Source organism: Leopardus geoffroyi, chromosome E2 (genome assembly GCF_018350155.1).
Source record: "Leopardus geoffroyi isolate Oge1 chromosome E2, O.geoffroyi_Oge1_pat1.0, whole genome shotgun sequence".
NCBI lineage: Eukaryota > Metazoa > Chordata > Mammalia > Carnivora > Felidae > Leopardus > Leopardus geoffroyi.
Window position 1 is genome coordinate 12,072,345 of NC_059335.1, and position 18,721 is coordinate 12,091,065.

Sequence of the window (18,721 nt, forward strand, 5' to 3'; positions counted from 1 at the left end):
GGCGCCCCATAAACAGACATTCATTGTGTTATAGTCCTGACATTTTGACAGTTTATTTGTTGCTAGTATTGCTCAGGCTATACTGACTATGACAGGGAGATTTAACAGCAACATATTTTATAGTCATTGGAGTTCGCATAAGAAAGCAACTTCATAATTCAGAGTCTGAAACTTTTAAATCTTTATGGCCATATGTGGCAGTGCAGCTATCTAAAATGGTGTGGATAGGACTTTAGTGAGAATCTTCATTCATTGGTGTGTACATAAAAAAGAAATGTTCCAGGGGTGCCTGGGTGGCTCAGTCAGTTGAGCGTCCATCTTGGGCTCAGGTCATGATCTCATGGTTCATGGGTTTGAGCCTCGCATCAGGCTCTGAGCTGACAGCTCAGAGTCTGGAGCCTGCTTTGGTTCTGTGTCTCCCTCACTCTCTGCCCCTCCCCCACTCTCTCTCTCTCTCAAGAATAAATAAACATTAAAAAAATTTTTTAAATAAAAAAAAAAAGAAGTGGCCCAGGTAACATGCATGTGGTAAAGCCTTCCAAAAGTGCAATCTATAGACATCAGAAATCCCGTGCAGTAGGGAAACTCTGTAATGTGTAACGATGAGAAAAGTTTGTCAGCTTACCACTTACGTGCAGTAAGAAATAGACCAGGTGTCCTACAAATAGTCTTAATAAAGTTAATTCAGTAAAACTAATATTTACTGACGTGACTAACAACTTACAGAAGGGCAAGGCTGTTTATTGTCAGAAGCTGGCCCCAGCACTTCTCAATAGTCTTGTTTAATAATGGGGTTTTAGAAGGTGCTAGTTTGGTCAAGTCCCTTCCACAATTGTGGTTTAGTTTGGGACTATAGATGGGTTTGGGAGGAGGAGGTATACCGTAAAACCTTGGTTTGTGAGCATTATTTGTTCTGGAAACATGTTTGTGTTTCAAAGCACTTGTATATCAAAACGAATTTCCCCATAAGAAATAATGGAAACTTATTTGTACCATGTTTTATTTCTACTTTTTCTCACATTAGAATTTCCTACTAGTTATGGTTTGTACATGGAACAGCCATTCAAATGCAAATAAAACCATTCCTGAAGTGTTGCTTTCTTACCAATTCAGGCGAGCAACGGTGAAGGATCAATATAACTCAATGCCAATAATGGAGTGGAAAAACTAGCAATTAGTGGGGAAAAAATACAGGTGCAACATTTCTGGAGAGGGTTTTATCTACATGTATCAAAGGGTATAATGTGCATCATCTTGAACTAATAATTCCACTTCACAAAATTTATCTTTAGGGTGTAATTGTACAAGAGGGAAAAGATGATTTCAGAAGGGACCATGTTCCCAGAATATTTACAATAATAAAAAAAAAATTGTAAACAACCTGAAGATACATGAATAAGAGATTGAGTAAATTATGGTACCCCCATAAAATGAAACAAAACATTACGATTAAAAATGATATAGACCTATAAAAATTTCCACATACTTTTTGAAGAAAAAAAAATCAAGTTGTTAGAGATCATTACAGGATGACCCTTGACTGACAAGTTTGAGAGCATGAGTAGCACTGGGAGTAGTCCCCTCCACTAGTCTACACTTCACTTTTCAGTGTTGTTTCAAGGGTTGTTTGGACTGTTTAACCCAGGTGGGTATATGTATAACATAGGAAATGCTCTGTTTGGAGAAAGTGAGTCTGATGAAAGGTTGTGACATTTGCTTTAGAAAGATGCTGCCAGAGACGGAAGGCGATGGACTTGACCTATCGCTAGGTGGTTGCTGTAGTATATCGCTCCTTGAATGAGTAATTACTGCAAATGGACCAGTAGGAAAGCCAGCTGTCTTCCCACTGTGTGGTCTTCCTTTGTGTCTCTGTGCTGTTTTAGGCCAATCCTTGATTTCCTGACCCTTCTCCTGTATGTCTTCCTATGTAACCCAACACTTACAGACCAGTAGCTGGGACTTTGAAAGGGCAATGATGGCAGTTGAGTCTAGGGACACTGTGCCAGTTTATTGACTTTCAGCTCCAAATTCACTCTTTAACACACACTCTGTGATAATGAAAGAAATTTCTTTGAGCATTTCTCCTTTGCAGTAAACACAATGTTAAGTGTTCTCCGCAGAGGGCGTTGGAAGGAGACTGCAGGAGGAAGGAGTCTTCTGCTTTTGTAGCAGCTGCATGGTCAGTCAGCAGTGTGGGTGTGAGGACATCTGCTCATACTCTGCACTCTCCACACACTCAGAATGTACAGTCCCTTGCTGATCTTGCAACTCTAGGCCATTGATCACATTCCCATGGACCTCTGGATGTGGACCCTGCACATTCCAGGCCTTCTACCGAAACAGGCACACCCACTCCCTATGTCCATCCATGAACGTGGCCACTGGCTATGACTCATCTGTTCCCCAAATGGATGCCATCTGCGCCCTTCCTCATTCTGCATGCCCATGCATTCAACCACCAGTTGCAACTCACCTACAAACCACCCACACCCTAGAATGTTGCTTCCAACTTGACCAGCAACCAGGGAGCACCACTGACCCAGGCAAAACAGAAAATTCTCTGCCATCCAGTGGGCTACAGTTACCTTTTCTTCATAAAGTCTGAGGTTTGCTGAAGTTTGTTTTTCCTTCGATACCCTCAGTATTGTACCACATAAAGTTTAAAAATATTGTATAGTTACTTTTTTAAAACTTTAATCATTTGTAAATTAAATTTCCATTTAAATCACTGTGTGGTTTCTGTCTCCTTATTGGACCCAGACTGATCAGGTGACAACTGTAATTTCTGTTTCAATGGGAGTTTTTTTTTTTTTTTAATTTTTTTTTCAACGTTTATTTATTTTTGGGACAGAGAGAGACAGAGTATGAACGGGGGAGGGGCAGAGAGAGAGGGAGACACAGAATCGGAAACAGGCTCCAGGCTCTGAGCCATCAGCCCAGAGCCCGACGCGGGGCTCGAACTCACGGACCGCGAGATCGTGACCTGGCTGAAGTCGGACGCTTAACCGACTGCGCCACCCAGGCGCCCCTCAATGGGAGTTTTAAGGCCAAAGAGTACAGTGAGTTTTGGGTAATTCAACAGTGGTGAGGGAGAAAATATATGAAATATACTCTTTGACTGTCAGCCTTGATAGTTGCAAACATAAAGGGTTTGGAAGACTGGCCTTAACATCTATTGGCAAACTGGGAGACATGATATCTGCCACCTCCAAAAGTTTCCTTCTCTCTTTTTTATTTTATTATGATTTGTGTGTGTGTGTGTGTGTGTGCGCGCGCGCACACGCGCGTGCATGTGGTATCATGAGATTTACCCTCTTAGCAAACTTTTAGGTATATAATATGGTATTGTTGATTTTAGGCACTATGCTGTACAGCAGATCTCTAGGACTAATTTACCTTGCATAAATGAAACTGTAGCCCCATTGAACAACTCTCCATTTACCCCTTCCCCTGGCCCCTGGTAATCACCATTCTAATCTCTGCTTCTGTGAATTTGACTAGTTAGGAACCTCATTTAAGTAGAATCATGCCACTTCTGACCTGTGACTCGCTTATTTCACTAAGCATAAAGTCCTGAGCATGCTAAGGAATGAAATTGGATGCTGTCTTATACCATTCACAAAAATAAATACAAATGGATTCAAGACTTAAATATAAAACTTGAAACCATAAAACTTCTAGAAGAAATCATAAGGGAAAAACTTCTTTACGTTGGTCTTGGCACTGATTTCTTGGATATGACACCAAAAGCACAATTAACAAAAGTGAAAGTAGACAAGTAGGACTACATCAAACTAAAAACCTTCTGCATAGCAAAGGAAACAATCAAAAGAATGAAAAGGCAATCTATGGAATGGGAGAAAATACATGCGAAGCACATATCTGATAAGGGGTTAATGTATAAAATATAAAATGAACTCCTACAATTCAATAGCAAAAACGAACATAACCAGATTTTAAAATGGATATAAGAATTGAATAGACCCTTCTCAAAGAAGATGTACAAGTGTCCAAAAGGTATATGAAAATATGCTCAACATCACTAATCAGTGAAATGCAAATAAAAACCACAATAAGATATCAACTCACACCAGTAGGATGGCTATTATTAAAAAAAAATAGATAACAAGTGTTGAACATTTGGAGAAATTGAACTCTTCTGCACTGTTTGTGGGAATTAAAATGGTGCAGCCTATATGGAAAATAGCAGTGGAAATTCCCCCCTCCCCAAAATTAAAAATGTAACTACAATATGATCCCATTTATGGATATATACCACCAAACAATTGAAAACAGGATGAGATATCTGCAGTCCCATGTTTATTGCAGCACTATTCCCAATAGCCAAGTTAAGAAACAACTCAAATGTCTCTCAACAGATACATGGATAAAGAAAATATGGCATATACATACACTGGAATATTATTCAGCCTTGAAAAGAAGAAGATCCTGCCATTTTTACATTTAGCTTTGTAAATAAAATTCTGAAAGAGAGTGACATCAGCAACATGGTAGAACAGGAGTTTTCTACATTCATTCCCCCCATAGAACATTGATTTTGACAACCACCCATGAGCAAGAGTACCCTTCTGGAAGTCCAGGAGTCCAGCAAAGTTCCAGCACAACTTTGGGGCAAAAAATAGACACATTGAAGAGGGTAAGAACAGTTTCACTTTACCCACAACACTCCTCCCCCAGGGTCATCAGGCTCTGTGCTGACAGCTCAGAACCTGGAGCTTGCTTTGGATTCTGAGTCTCCCTCTCTCTCTGACCCTGCCCCATTCATGTTCTCTCTCTGTCTCAAAAAGAAATCAAAAAAGATTTGAACACAGTCTGGAGCTCAAGAATACAATGGATGAGATGGGAAAAAACACAATAGAGAACATCAAATGGACTTGATCAAGCAGAGCAAAGAACCTGTGAACTTGAAGACTAGTCATTTGAAATTATCCAGCCTGAGGCGAAATAGATCATATGCTCTCACTTATATGTGGAATCCAAAACAAAAAACCAACTCATAGAAACAAAGGAAAGACTTGTCGCTGGAGGCAAGGGATGAGGAATGGTTGAAATGGGTGGAGTAGTGCAAAATTAAAGCATCAAGTTATAAATTGAGTCCTGGGGATGTAATGTACAGCATGGTGACTATAGTTAATAATACCGAATTGTATATTTGAAACTTGCTAAGAGAGTAGATCTTAACAGTTCCAATCGCCAGAAAAAAAGTGTAACTATGTGTGGTAATGGATATTAACTGATTTATTATGGTAATACTTTAACAATATGTACATATATTGAACCGTTATGTTGTGCACCTGAAATTAATATAATTTTATGTCAATTACATCTCAATTTTTAAATCTGAAAAAAAAAAGCTAATGAAAGATGGTGAATTACAGTAGTTTTATTTCTATGGCACTTTTCAAAATGTTCTATACATTATGTTGTTTTGCCAGTTTTATTCAACATGCAAATGCAATTTATAGGCAATAGATCATCAAAACCTAAATCAAAAAGTCTTAAATTATGTTGAAAAATTTGAACTTTTAACTCAATATTAATTATATATAATTATCCCAATTGTGCATCAGAGTAGTTTGAATTAATGAGGTTTTGCTCTATTGTAGCTACAATAGACCTGACAATGTTTTTCATTTTTTAATATTTTTTTAAAATTTATTTTTGACAAAGAGAGAGCACATGAGCAGGGGAGGGGCAGAGAGAGAAACAGAAACACAGAATCTGAAGCAGGCTCCAGGCTCTGAGCTGTCAGACCAGAGCCCAATGCGGGGCTCAAACTCATGAACCATGAGATCATGACCTGAGCTGAAGTTGGCTGCTTAACCGACTGAGCCACCCAGGTGCCTCTAGGACTTGAATTGGTTTAAAGGAATATGGTTTCTTATTCAAATATTCCCAGTCCCTTCTATGAAGTATTCTTGTCCCCCCCCCCCCACCAGTGACCCTGTATCCAACCTAGCCTTTAAATCAAAATTCTACTTTACAGAAAATTTAGAAGTTTGGAGGAAAAAGTATGAGGAGGCCAATAGAAAATGCAGATTTGGATACCTAATTTGACATCTCGATTCTACAACAGTTGAAGAAATGAAAAATGATGGTGATGATGTGTGTTGGGGAGGGTAGCGTTAGAATAAATGAACTTCAGATAAGATGATCAAATATGGTTAATCCGTTTGGATATTGATTGGAATAAACTAGTTGTAAAAAGTATTTTTCAAAAAAAAAGTATTTTTCAATAAACAGGAACTCATACTGGGATACAAATTAGATAATACTAAGAATTGTTAATTTTGTCCCATAAGGTAATGATTTTGTGGATATATAATATCGCTATTTTTTAAGTGATATAGGTAGTATTTGGAAGGAAATAATATCAAGAAGTAGCTTTAAAATATTTCAGAAAATCGTAAGTGAAGCCAGTGTGGCAAAAAGTTTTAAGCGTGGAATTTAAGGTATATGCATTTGGTGTTTCATGTTACTATTCTCAATACTTTGGCATTATTGTTTCATTAAAAAATTTTTTTTCTGCCCAGAAGTAAGTGGTAAGTACTACTTCCTGTAGCTTCACTTGTCATGGTTACCTGCATTTCATCTCCTATCTCAACCTACCTCCCCTCCTGAATAAAAGAAATACTCAGCAAATATATAATATCGAAGACCAACACAGGAGTAGTCAAAAGGAAGCCTGAGTTTGCACTAAAACATTGAAAGGAAAGGGGCGCCTGGATGGCTCAGTCGGTTGTTTCCAACTTCAGCTCAGGTCATAATCTTGCAATTCCTGAATTTGAGCCCCATATTGGGCTCTGCACTGACAGTGTGGAGCCTGCTTGAGATTCTCTGTCTCCCTCTCTCTCTGCCTGTCCCGCTCTCTCTCTCTCTAAAAATAAATAAACCTTAAAAAAAATTTTTAAAGGAAAAAGCCATTTTCCCTATTACAATCTTTTCTCCAACTCCTTGCCAGTGCAGTTCCTTTCATTTGTCAGAAATAACATTGCTGTTTCTGTTTTATGGCCTGATTTGTGCTTGGAATTTCTTATGGATTCTTGGCATCTTGAAATAAATACTTCATGCCAGATAGCAGTCAGAGATAGATGAATACAGGCACAAGTAAAGAGGCAATCAAGTCAAACCAAGTCTGGCATCCCATCTTCCTTAAGTCTGATGTACAATGCAGCCCAGACCAAGTCCCTTTTAAAATCTTGTCTTTCTGCTAAAAAACATGTTAATTTTCTTTTCATATGGAAAGCTTTGCTTGTTTTTTTTCCCCCAGGTACTAGTGCTTTCTTGACCAAAAAAAAAAAATTTTTTTTACAAATATAAAAAAGCCAAACGCTAATAGCGCTGGAGAAGTGACTCAGGTAATATTTAATTAACCAAAAGAAATAGGGTAGGGAGGAAGCATGATCCCGCAGAGGATTCTGGGAGGTGTAGTCGGAAGCACTTCCACTCCAGGCAAGTGGGGCTGTAGCCCTAGACCGCTTTGGCATTCTGGGACGTGTAGTCCAGAAGTTCCGTGCCGTGGACAACACTTCCTCTTCAGCAGTGCGGGTGGTGTGTCTCACGTGTGGTTCTGGGTTCTGGGAAGTGAGTCGCAGGAACTTCCGCTCCAGGGGAGGTTGCGGCCATTATTCCCCAGATAGTGTTGAGACTTGAGTTCTGGCAGCGACTCTAGGCCTCTTTAGCCTAGGCGAGGGACCAGTGGTGTCCCAGCCCTATGTGTTAAGGGCGAAAAGTGATGGTGGATGGAGGACAAGGGGTAGAGGCATTTGCATTTCCCTCTGGCTGGGCAGAGCTTCCTGGCGTTTGGGGGCGGATCGCGAGTCCCAGCTTGGAGGCGGGCTAGGGTCGCTCATCCGGGATTGACAGTTTCCTAGGTACTGAGCACCCCCAGCCCTCTCTTTGACTCCACACTCAGCATTACCGCTTCCCGCAGCCCTTTCCTTGACTCGCCAATCAGCCTTGCCGCTTCCTAGCGCCATCACATTGGGCAAGTTGCTCTCCGTGAATGAGTTTCCGAGGTGTAATTATAGTACTTATCCAATGAGCTTGTGAGAGTTAAATGGGGTTAATACTTCTAAAACTCTGGAGAACGGTGTTGACACACACAAAAGGTTGCTTCTGGTTACGGGTGCGCGGGGCTCTAGCCAAAGTAAATATAACAATGAGCAAGTCTGTATGAAAATTTTAGATTTCCCTGTGTGAAAAAAGGCACCATACATACATGTGTAGAAGATATACGGTAAACTGAGCTGAAAATGTCAACAACATATATGCTAGAAAGTGGCTTAATAATCTTAGAGATTCATAGGGCAATGAAACCCCAATAGAAATAATGGATATGAATACAAAGATGTGAATAGACAAATTTTAGGAAGAAGGAATAGATATAGCAAGTAAAGATATGAAAATATTATTCGTAAATAAACATTCTTAATCTTGTTTTCCACTGATTATGTCACTCAAGGTTTTTAAAAATTGGTGATACCTAATATTAGTCATGGTATGGAGAATCAGGGATACTTATACTTTCTTGGGAGAAGGGAAACATAGGAAAAACTTTTGGTAAGAAAATATGCTACTTCATTATCAAAAATTTGAAATGTATATACTTTGGTGTTTCAGTTTTCACTTTTTGAAATTCATCCAAGACTAGCAATTGGACAAGTAGGCTAAGATCTAGGAAAGAGAAGTTCTTTGCAGCATTCTTAATAGGAAAGAATCTAAAGTTCATTGTGCATTACTTGGAGTGTGTGTGTGTGTGTGTGTGTGTGTGTATTACCTATATTTTAATTATTAATTCCATGGACTACCATGAGCCACGGAATGGAATAATGATGATGAAATATGAAAATAATAATAAAAACTAACATTTACTAAGCACACAGTAGGTTCCAGACCCTGTTTTGAATTCTTATGTATCTTTTTTGAAGATTCCTTCCGTAACTATGATATAGGGACCAGTTACAGATGAGGAGATTGAATATTGAATGGTGAAGGAATTTGTCTGAGCAAGCTAATTAGATATACAAACTTAGGGTTCTAATGAGGCTGTCTGGTTCCAGAGACCATGCTCTTAATCTTGAAGCAGAGTAGATGAATGTGCCATGTACCTTGAGAACACAGAGAACAAACTTCATGACTGTCCTTAAAGAATGACTGATGGCCTGTCGCAATAAAAAAGGTATATTATCCAGAGTTAGCATGTGCAATACAGGAGTGACAATTACCAAACACTTTTGGGATGAAATTGATAAGAACTTTTATGGGGCATTTGGCAATATCAATCAAAATGCATTTGTAGTGTCAATTTGCATTTTCCTGATGACAAATGATGTTGAACAGTTTTTATGTACTCATTGGCAATTTGTGTATCTTCCATTTTTAAGTATCTTTAGAGTTTTTTGCCCTTTTTATTGTTGGATTTCTTATTACTGAGTTGTAGTTCAAGTATTATGAATACAAGTCCTTTATCATATCTATGTATTTAAATATTTCCTCGTGTGTCTGTGTGTGTGTGTGGCTTTTTTTTCTTACATTCTTAAGGATTTCTTTTGGAGGGAAGAATATTTTAATTTTGAAGAAATCTAATATATCAATATTTTAATTTATGGCTCATGCTTTTTGTATGTTACCTAAGCATCTTGGCCCATCCTTACATCACAAAACTTTCTCCTGTGTTTTCCTCTAGAAGTTATGTAATTTCAGCTTTTTAAGTTTGAGTCTATGATATATTTTGAGTTAATTTTTGTATATAGCTTGCACTAAGGATCAAGTTTCTTCTTTTGTTCCCACATGGATATCCAGCTGTTCAAATTCCTTTTGCTGAAGACTATCCTTTCCCAATTGAATTACCTTAGCACATTTGCAGAAAAACCTTAGTTGACATACATACATGGACTGTTTTACTCCTTTGGCCTATATCTATCCTTTGTCAATTCCACATTCTCATGATTATTGTAGTTTAATAGTAAATCTTGAGATCACATCATATAAGTATCCCAAGTTGGTTCTTTTTAAGATTGTGGATTTTATTTTTTTAAGATTGTGAATTTTAGAATTAGCTTGTTAATTTTTATGAAAAGCCTATTAGGACTTTGATTGGGATTGCATTGAACCTGTAGATCATTTTTGGGAGTATGAGTATCGTACCACTGTTGAGTATTCAAAACCATGACCATAAATTTGTTTTATCACCTCTCTCTCTGCTTTAATGTAATTTTCATGTGAGGAGGAAGTTTGTGTCTTGTTTATTACTGTATCTCTGGTGACTAGGACAGGCCTGGCACATGGAAGTGTTCAGCCAATGATAGTTGAGTGTGAATAAAGTAGTGGATAGGCATCCCTTAGACTTTGAGATTATGAATAAGCCAATGTGATTAATAGATATTCTACCAGTGTTGGCAAACTATGGTCCTGTTTTTTGTAAATAAATTTCTGTTGTTGTAACATAGCTACACCCATCTGTTTACATATTATCTGTTGTTGTAACACAGCCACACCCATCTGTTTACATATTATCTATTTTTGCATGGTGGTGGCAGAACAGAGTAGTTTTGTATAGTCTTCTAGTCCGAAATACTATCTGGCCCTTTCAGAAAACCGTTTTGATGTATGTTGTAGAATTGTGGTAGGGTTTTTTGTTTTTTGTTTTTTTTTTAATCTTCTGATGAATGCCTATCTGTAAATAATTTGTCTGGTGTTTTTTCTGGGTTCCTGACGGGTAACTTCTAAATTCTTGGATTTTCCCAACTGATAGGAGTATCCTGTTACTCAGGGTGAGCCAGTTGGATCACACCTGAGTTTATTCTAATGAGATGAATCAGGATGGGGGCTGGTCACCAGAAAAACTAACCATACGATGGTTGGGGTTTAGAAGCAGGTGATACCAGCCCCATCACATGGCTAATGATTTGATGAGTCATGCCCACAAAATGAAACTCCAATAAAAACTCTAGACACTGGGGCTCAAATGAGCTTCTTGGAAAATGAATATTTTAATACATCTAGGGAGGCTGTATAAGAACTACAGAAAGAACCAACCTATCAGTGCCATTGCTGAACTTGTGTCTTATGCCTTCTTTTTACCTCAGCTTTTATTTTTCATTACCGCATTCCACCTTAGTGTAGCTTTGCCTGATAGCCTTTAACTCTAGAAGAACTGACATGAAATTTTTCCTTTTATGAATACATTACTTGAAAAGATCTTTTTTACTTCTGTGACTTAGTCCAAGTTCTCACAGAAAAATTAAGTGGACACATTTATTTAACACCTCATTACAAAGCACCTGCTATCTGACAAGTACTTTTCTGGGAAAAGGGAATATGAGTACTTGTACTTAGGAATATTTCATTTCAGTTGGAAAAGACCTATGAAAACAAAAATGTAGGGGTGCCTGGGTGACTCAGTCAGTTAAGCATTCAACTTTGGCTCAGGTCATGATCTCATGGCTCATGGGTTTGAGCCCCGTGTCAGGCTCTGTGCTGACAGTTCAGAGTCGGGAGCCTGTTTTGGATTCTGTGCCCCTCCCCCACTCATGCTCTATCTCAAAATAAATAAAGATTAAAAACATGTGTATATATACATGTATATGTATATATGTACATATAGTAAGTCAGGTAGTAATCAAGCCTATGTAGAAAAACTAATCAGGGTAAGGGGATGAAGATTGCCAGGGTTGAGGGTGGGTTGGAAGAGATTTGCTAAATTATATTGAGTGGTATGCTGTCACTGATGAGGTGACATTTGAGCAGAGCCCTGAGAGATGTGAAAGATTAAGGTAAAACTACCTGGGAGGAGAATTTTTAAAGGCAGAATATACCTCTCCCTTCTCACGGGTAGCTTAAAGAATTTGCATTATGTCTTTTTTCCCTTTCCCCAAACTCTGTGTCTCTTTTAAAAGGTTAGTTTCTATGCCCTTCACAAAAATTAACTCAAGATGGATCACTGACCTAAATGAACTACACTGATACATCATAATCACCTGAAGTCCATAATTTACAATAGAGTTTACTCTTGGTATTATACATGCTGTGCGTTTTTGGACAAATGTATTTTGAATGTATGTGTATACAAAAATAGGCTCCAGATCATTGTGATCAGAAAAATGAAAATTAAAACAATGAAATGCTACTACACACCTATTAGAATGGCCAAAATCTACAACAAGGACAACACCAAATGCTAGGGAGGATATAGAGCAACAGCAACTCTCATTCATTGCTGGGGGGAATGCAAAACCATACAGCTACCTTGGAAGACAGTTTGGTAGTTTCTTACAAAATCAAATATACTTTTACCAAATGATCTAGCAGTTGTGTTCCTTGATATTTACTCAAATGGGTTGAACTCATATCCACATAAAAACCTGCACACAGATGGTTGTAGCAGTTTTATTCATAATAGCCAAAGCTTGGAAGCAATCAAGATGTTTTTTAGTAGGTAAATGGATAAATAAACTGTGATTCATCTAGATGATGGGGTATGATTCAGCAATAAAAAGAAATGAGCTGTAAAGTCATGAAAATACATAGAGGAAATGTAAATGCTAAGGAAACTTAAAAACTAAGTGAAAGAAGCCAAGCTGAAAAGGCTACAGTATACTATGATTCCAATTGTATATTCTGGAAAAGGCCTAACCATGGACACAGTAGTAAGTTCTGCGGTTGCCAGGGGTCAGTGAGGGGAGGGATGAATTGGCAGAACACAGAGGATTTAGGGCAGTGAAAATACTCTGTGTGATACTGTAATGATAGATACATGTTTTTATACATTTGTCCAAACCTATAGAATATGCTGCACCAAGGGTAAACCCTATTGTAAACTATGGCCTTTGGGTGATTATGTGTCAGTGTAGGTTCATCAGTTGTTACAAATGTACCACTTTGGTGTGGAATGTTGATAATGACAGAGGCTATGCACGTGTTGGGATAGGGGGTATGTGAGAAATGCCTATATGTTCCTTAATTTTGCTGTTCTAAATAATAAAATCTTTTAATAAAAACACATGAATGAGGAGCACTCATCTGTAAGCATGGGAGGTTCCATGCTTATCTCTAACCCAAAATTCCCAGATTCATCTATTCAGGGCCCTAGAGGAGAAGAATAGATACTTTTTCCTGGCTTAAACCATATTTCACAACTTGTAGTTCAACACATTGACTGCACAGCCTGTGGTCTCCAAGCTGATACTAGAGTGGAATCTACAACAGGCCTTTTCAGCTTTCTTTAAGATCCCTGTGTCTGAATGATGGGGAGACTGGGAAAATCCGTGGATCTCATTAGGGTTCACTGAACACATTTTCTTTTCTCAAGTTTATTAAGAAGCAGTACAATAGATTTGCATATGAATAAAAAATGCAAGGACAACCCAAGTATGAGTTATTAGATGGACTGCCTGGCAGCGGTCAGTAGTCTATATATTGTATAATTGGAGTAAGCACAGTGGACTGATAAGACAAATTCAAATCCAGACAGTTAATTGTCCTATTTAGAAAGAAAACCTTGGGGCGCCTGGGTGGCGCAGTCGGTTAAGCGTCCGACTTCAGCCAGGTCACGATCTCGCGGTCCGTGAGTTCGAGCCCCGCGTCGGGCTCTGGGCTGATGGCTCGGAGCCTGGAGCCTGTTTCCGATTCTGTGTCTCCCTCTCTCTCTGCCCCTCCCCCGTTCATGCTCTCTCTCTGTCCCAAAAATAAATAAACGTTGAAAAAAAAATTAAAAAAAGAAAGAAAACCTTTGCCCAACAGAAACAGATCCCTGGTGCCACAACATCATCAGTCCACTTAACCCACCCCCAGCCCTTGGCAACCATAGATCCAATTTTTTTCCCTATAGTTTTTTTTTTCTTTTGCAGTATGCCATATAAGTATAATCATAAAATGTACATTTTTGTCTTAATTCTTACACTTAGCATAATACTTGTGAAATTCATCCTTATTGCATAAATCTAGTAATTTATTCTAGTTTATTTCTTTTTTTTTTTTTTTAATTTTTTTTTTTCAACGTTTATTTATTTTTGGGACAGAGAGAGACAGAGCATGAACGGGGGAGGGGCAGAGAGAGAGGGAGACACAGAATCGGAAACAGGCTCCAAGCTCTGAGCCATCAGCCCAGAGCCCGATGCGGGGCTCGAACTCACGGACCGCGAGATCGTGACCTGGCTGAAGTCGGACGCTTAACCGACTGCGCCACCCAGGCGCCCCATATTCTAGTTTATTTCTTTTTAATGTTGACTAGTATTGTGGATATACCACAGTTTTTTGTTTTTTGTTTTTTTAAAGTTATTGATGGGATTTTGATTAGGAAAAACGAGAAGATAATCTTTTGCTTTAAATTCCCCTGGTGACAAATTATGTAGAGTATCTATTCATATGCTTATTTGCCATCTGTATAACTTCTTTGGTGAGGTGTCAAAGTCTTTGACCTATTTTTAAATTGGATTGTTTGTTTTCTTGTTGAGTGTTGAGCGTTCTTTGTGTATTTTGGATAAAGGTCCTTTATCTGTCTTTTGCAAATATTTTCTCCCAGCCTGTGGCTTATCTTCCCATTGTCTTGAGATTGTCTTTCACAAAGCAGGAGTTTTTAATTTTAACGAAGTCCAGTTTATCAACTATTTCTTTAATGTTGATCTACAAAGCCACAGCCATCTTCAAGATCATCTAGATTTTCCTCTATATTATTTTCTAGGAGTTTTACATTTGAATTTTACAGTTAAGTCTTTGATACATTTTGAGTTAATTTATATGAAGGATCTAAGGTCTGGATCTAGACTCCTTTTTCTTTTTGTTTTCTCCCCCTCCTCCTCCTCCTCCCCTGCATCCCCTCCCCCTCCTCCTCCTCTTCCTTCTTCTCCTTCTCATTCTTTTGCAGTAGGACATCTAGTTCCAGAACCATTTGTTGAAAAGACTATCTCTGATGCACTGTTATGCCTTTGCTTCCATGTCAAAGGTCAGTTGGTTGTTTTTATTTTAGTCTATTTCTGGCTCTCTCTCCTGTTATATTGATCTGTTTGTCTATTCTTTCATCAACACCTCCACTGTCTTTATCACTGTAACTATACTGTGGCATAGTAAGTCTTGAAGTCAAATGGTGTCAATACTACAACTTTTTTATTCTTCAGTATTGTGTTGGCTATTCTGGGTCTATTCCTCTCCATATAAACTTTAGAATCAGTTTTTCAATATTCACAAAATAACTTGCTAGGAGTTTTATTGTGACTGCATTGTATCTATAGATGAAACAGGGAGTAACTGACATCTTGACAATATTGAGTCTTCCTATCGATGAACATGGAATATCTTTCCGTTCATTTAGTTATTATTTAATTTCGTTCATCAGAGTAGTTTTCTTCATATAGATCTTATAAACATTTTGTTATAACTGTAGTTATAAGTAAGATTTATAACTAAGTATTTCACCTTGGGGATTGCTAATGGTATTATGTTTTAATTTCAAATTCTACTTCTTCATTGTTAGTATATAAGAAAGTGATTGAGGGGCGCCTGGGTGGCGCAGTCGGTTAAGCGTCTGACTTCAGCCAGGTCACGATCTCGCGGTCCGGGAGTTCGAGCCCCGCGTCAGGCTCTGGGCTGATGGCTCAGAGCCTGGAGCCTGTTTCCGATTCTGTGTCTCCCTCTCTCTCTGCCCCTCCCCCGTTCATGGTCTGTCTCTCTCTGTCCCAAAAATAAATAAACGCTGAAAAAAAAAAAAAAAAAAGAAAGTGATTGACCTTTGTATTAACTTTGTATCCTGCAACCTTGCAATAATGACTTATTAGTTCTGGGAATGCTTTTGTCCATTCTTTTTGACTTTCTACATAGATGATCATGTCATCTGTGAAAAATGACAGTTTTATTTCTTCCTTCCCAATCGGTATACCTTTAATTTCCTTTTCTTATCTTAACGCATTAGCTAGAATTTCTAGCATGATGTTGAAAAAGAATGTTGAATGGTAACACCTTTGCCCCGTTCCTGATCTTAGTGAGAAAATTTCTAGATTCTCCACATGAAGTATGATGTTAGCTGTAGGGTTTTTTGTAGATACTCTTTCAAGCTGAGAAAGTTCTCCTCAATTCTGAAATTACTGTCCTCATATGCTTTTAGATTTTAAAACTCAAAGGGAAGAATGTTTCTAATAGGGAAATGGATTTTTCTTGATTCTTTAATTTGCATATAATGTTTTATATTTGCACTGTTTAACCTTTAGTCTATAGGTTTCTGAATCTCAAAGAATCAGAGCAGTTTTACAGGAGACATTAATTTCACCTGGTTGATTTTAACTCGACAAACAGCCCTATGACATCAGTAATTTATTGATATGAAGGAATTTGTTCTTTGGGGACTGGTTTTGGGACTGGTTTTGGCTTGGATTTTGGGTTGTTTACTTTGTGTACAGTATGTGCATTTGTGGTTACATAAGGATTCTGAAATTTTACCTATGACGATATGTCAAAACATATGTACTATAGTATTTGCATACTACAGGGTGGAAGGTAGTAGTTTCAGGCTGATTGGTCTGTCCGGCAGGCACTTGTTTTCTGAGATCTTGTGTTTGTGACTGAGTCCTCTGGCCCATAGCTACTTGGTTTCGTACTTTTCACCTTACCCTGGTTGAGCCACTCACAGTCTTTGTCCTACTAATTTTGGATTTTGAAAATAAACCAAGGAACTGAGTGATTTTCTGCTAAGTCTCCTTAATTCCATGTATGTATGTATGTATGTATGTATGTATGTATGTATGTATTTGCAGATAATGTATTTAACAGACCGCCTGTTATGTTTTCCTGACCATCTCTCATTTTTTTGCCTTTAAAGTATGTTTGTTAATTTAGTTTCTTGGATTTTGTAAAATACTTGTATTCTTCTAATAAAATTTGTTTATTACATGAAAAAATATAATTGTTCTTAAGGCCAGTGGCACACAAATTAGAATTCCTCAAAGTTTGGGCATGAGGTAAAATGGCTACTTCTTACTTTGGTATTGAAGGATATATGTGTTTGTTAGTAAAGGACTGAAATGTACAGATCTTATATGTTTAAAAAGCGTAAAATGTTGAACCAATGGCTCAAAGAAGAAATAAGGAAATACCTTGATTAACAACTCAGGCAACAACAGATGTTGGTGAGGATGTTGAGAAAGAGGATCTCTTTTTCATTGCTGGTGGGAATGCAAGCTGGTGCAGCCACTCTGTAAAACAGTATGGGGGTTCCTCAAAAAATTAAAGATAGAACTACCCTATGACCCAGCAATTGCACTACTAGGTATTTATCCAAGGGATAAAGGTATGCTGTTTTGAAGGGGCACACACAACCCAATGTTTATAGCTGCACTATCAACAATAGCCAAAGTATGGAAAGAGCCCAATGTCCATTGATGGATGAATGGATAAAGAAGATGATATATATATATATATATATATATATATATATATATATATATATATAATGAAGTATTACTTGGCAATCAAAAAGAATGAAATCTTGCATTTGCAACTTCATGGATGGAACTAGAGGATATTATGCTGAGCAAAATTAGTCAGAGAAAGACAAATATCATGTGACTTCACTCATATGATGACTTTAAGACACAAAACAGATGAACATAAGGGAATGGAAGCAAAAATAATATAAAAACAGGGAGAGGGACAAGACATAAGAGACTCTTAAGTATGGAGAACAAACAGAGGGTTACTGGAAGGGTTGTGGAAGGGGGGATGGGCTAAATGGGTAAGGGGCATTAAGGAAGCTACTCCTGAAATCATTGTTGCACTATATGCCAACTAATTTGGATGTAAATTTAGAAAATAAAATTACAAAAAATACCTTGAGAAAAGTCAAAATGGGAGTACAACATACCAAAACTTATGGGACACAGCAAAGGAAGTTCTAAGAGGGAATTTCATAGCAATAAGTGCCCACATCAAGAGACAAGAAAAATCTCAAGCAAATAACCTAATTTTACACCTCAAGGAACTGTAAAAAGAAGGACAAAGCCCAAAGTTAGTAAAAGGAAGGAAATGACAAAGATCAGAGCAGAAATAAATGAAATGGATACTAAAAAGACACATAGGGGGGAAAATCAATGAAACTAAGAGCTGGTTCTTTGAAAAGGGATAAACAAAATCAACAAATCTTTAGCTAGATTCACCAAGAAAGAAAGAGGGAGGACTGAAATAAAATCAGAAATGAAAGAGGAGAGGTTATAACTGATACCACAGACATACGAAGGATCGTAAGAAACTACTATGAACAATTATATGCCAACAAATTTGACAACTTAGAAGAAATAGATAAATCTCTAGAAACACATAACCTACCAAGACTAAATCATGAGGGAATAGAAAATATGAACATTCCAATTGCTAGTAAAGGAGATTGAATTGGGAATCAAAACTCTCCCAGCAAACAAAAATCCAGGAGTAGATGGCTTCATTGGTGAAGTATACCAAATATTTAAAGCATTAATACTTACCCTACTCAGACTTGCACAAAAAGAAACAGAAGATCAGGGAACTCTTCCAAATTCATTATAAAAGGCATTTTGTTCAAGGACAGGACTAAGAAGCTCGCATACTGCTCCGGAATCATGTGAAACATAAGCCACGTTCTAAGACGTGGCCAGCCTTCCTCCCCAGGAAGGCAAAGTTCTTCCCACGGTTCTGGAAAGGTCAGTGTAAGAGCGCGAGGCAGTCGGGAACTTCCGTT

General features: G+C 37.9%; 1 long non-coding RNA gene across 1 annotated transcript; it reads right to left on the reverse strand.

Moving 5' to 3' along the window:
* Positions 1-7,357: 7,357 nt before the first annotated feature.
* Positions 7,358-18,714, reverse strand: LOC123578819. Its single transcript, XR_006702522.1, has 4 exons — positions 18,489-18,714; positions 17,106-17,204; positions 9,132-9,185; positions 7,358-8,215 (listed from the first exon to the last, which is right to left on the reverse strand). It is a non-coding gene; the product is annotated as an uncharacterized LOC123578819 (long non-coding RNA).
* Between the last annotated feature and the right edge of the window lie 7 nt (positions 18,715-18,721).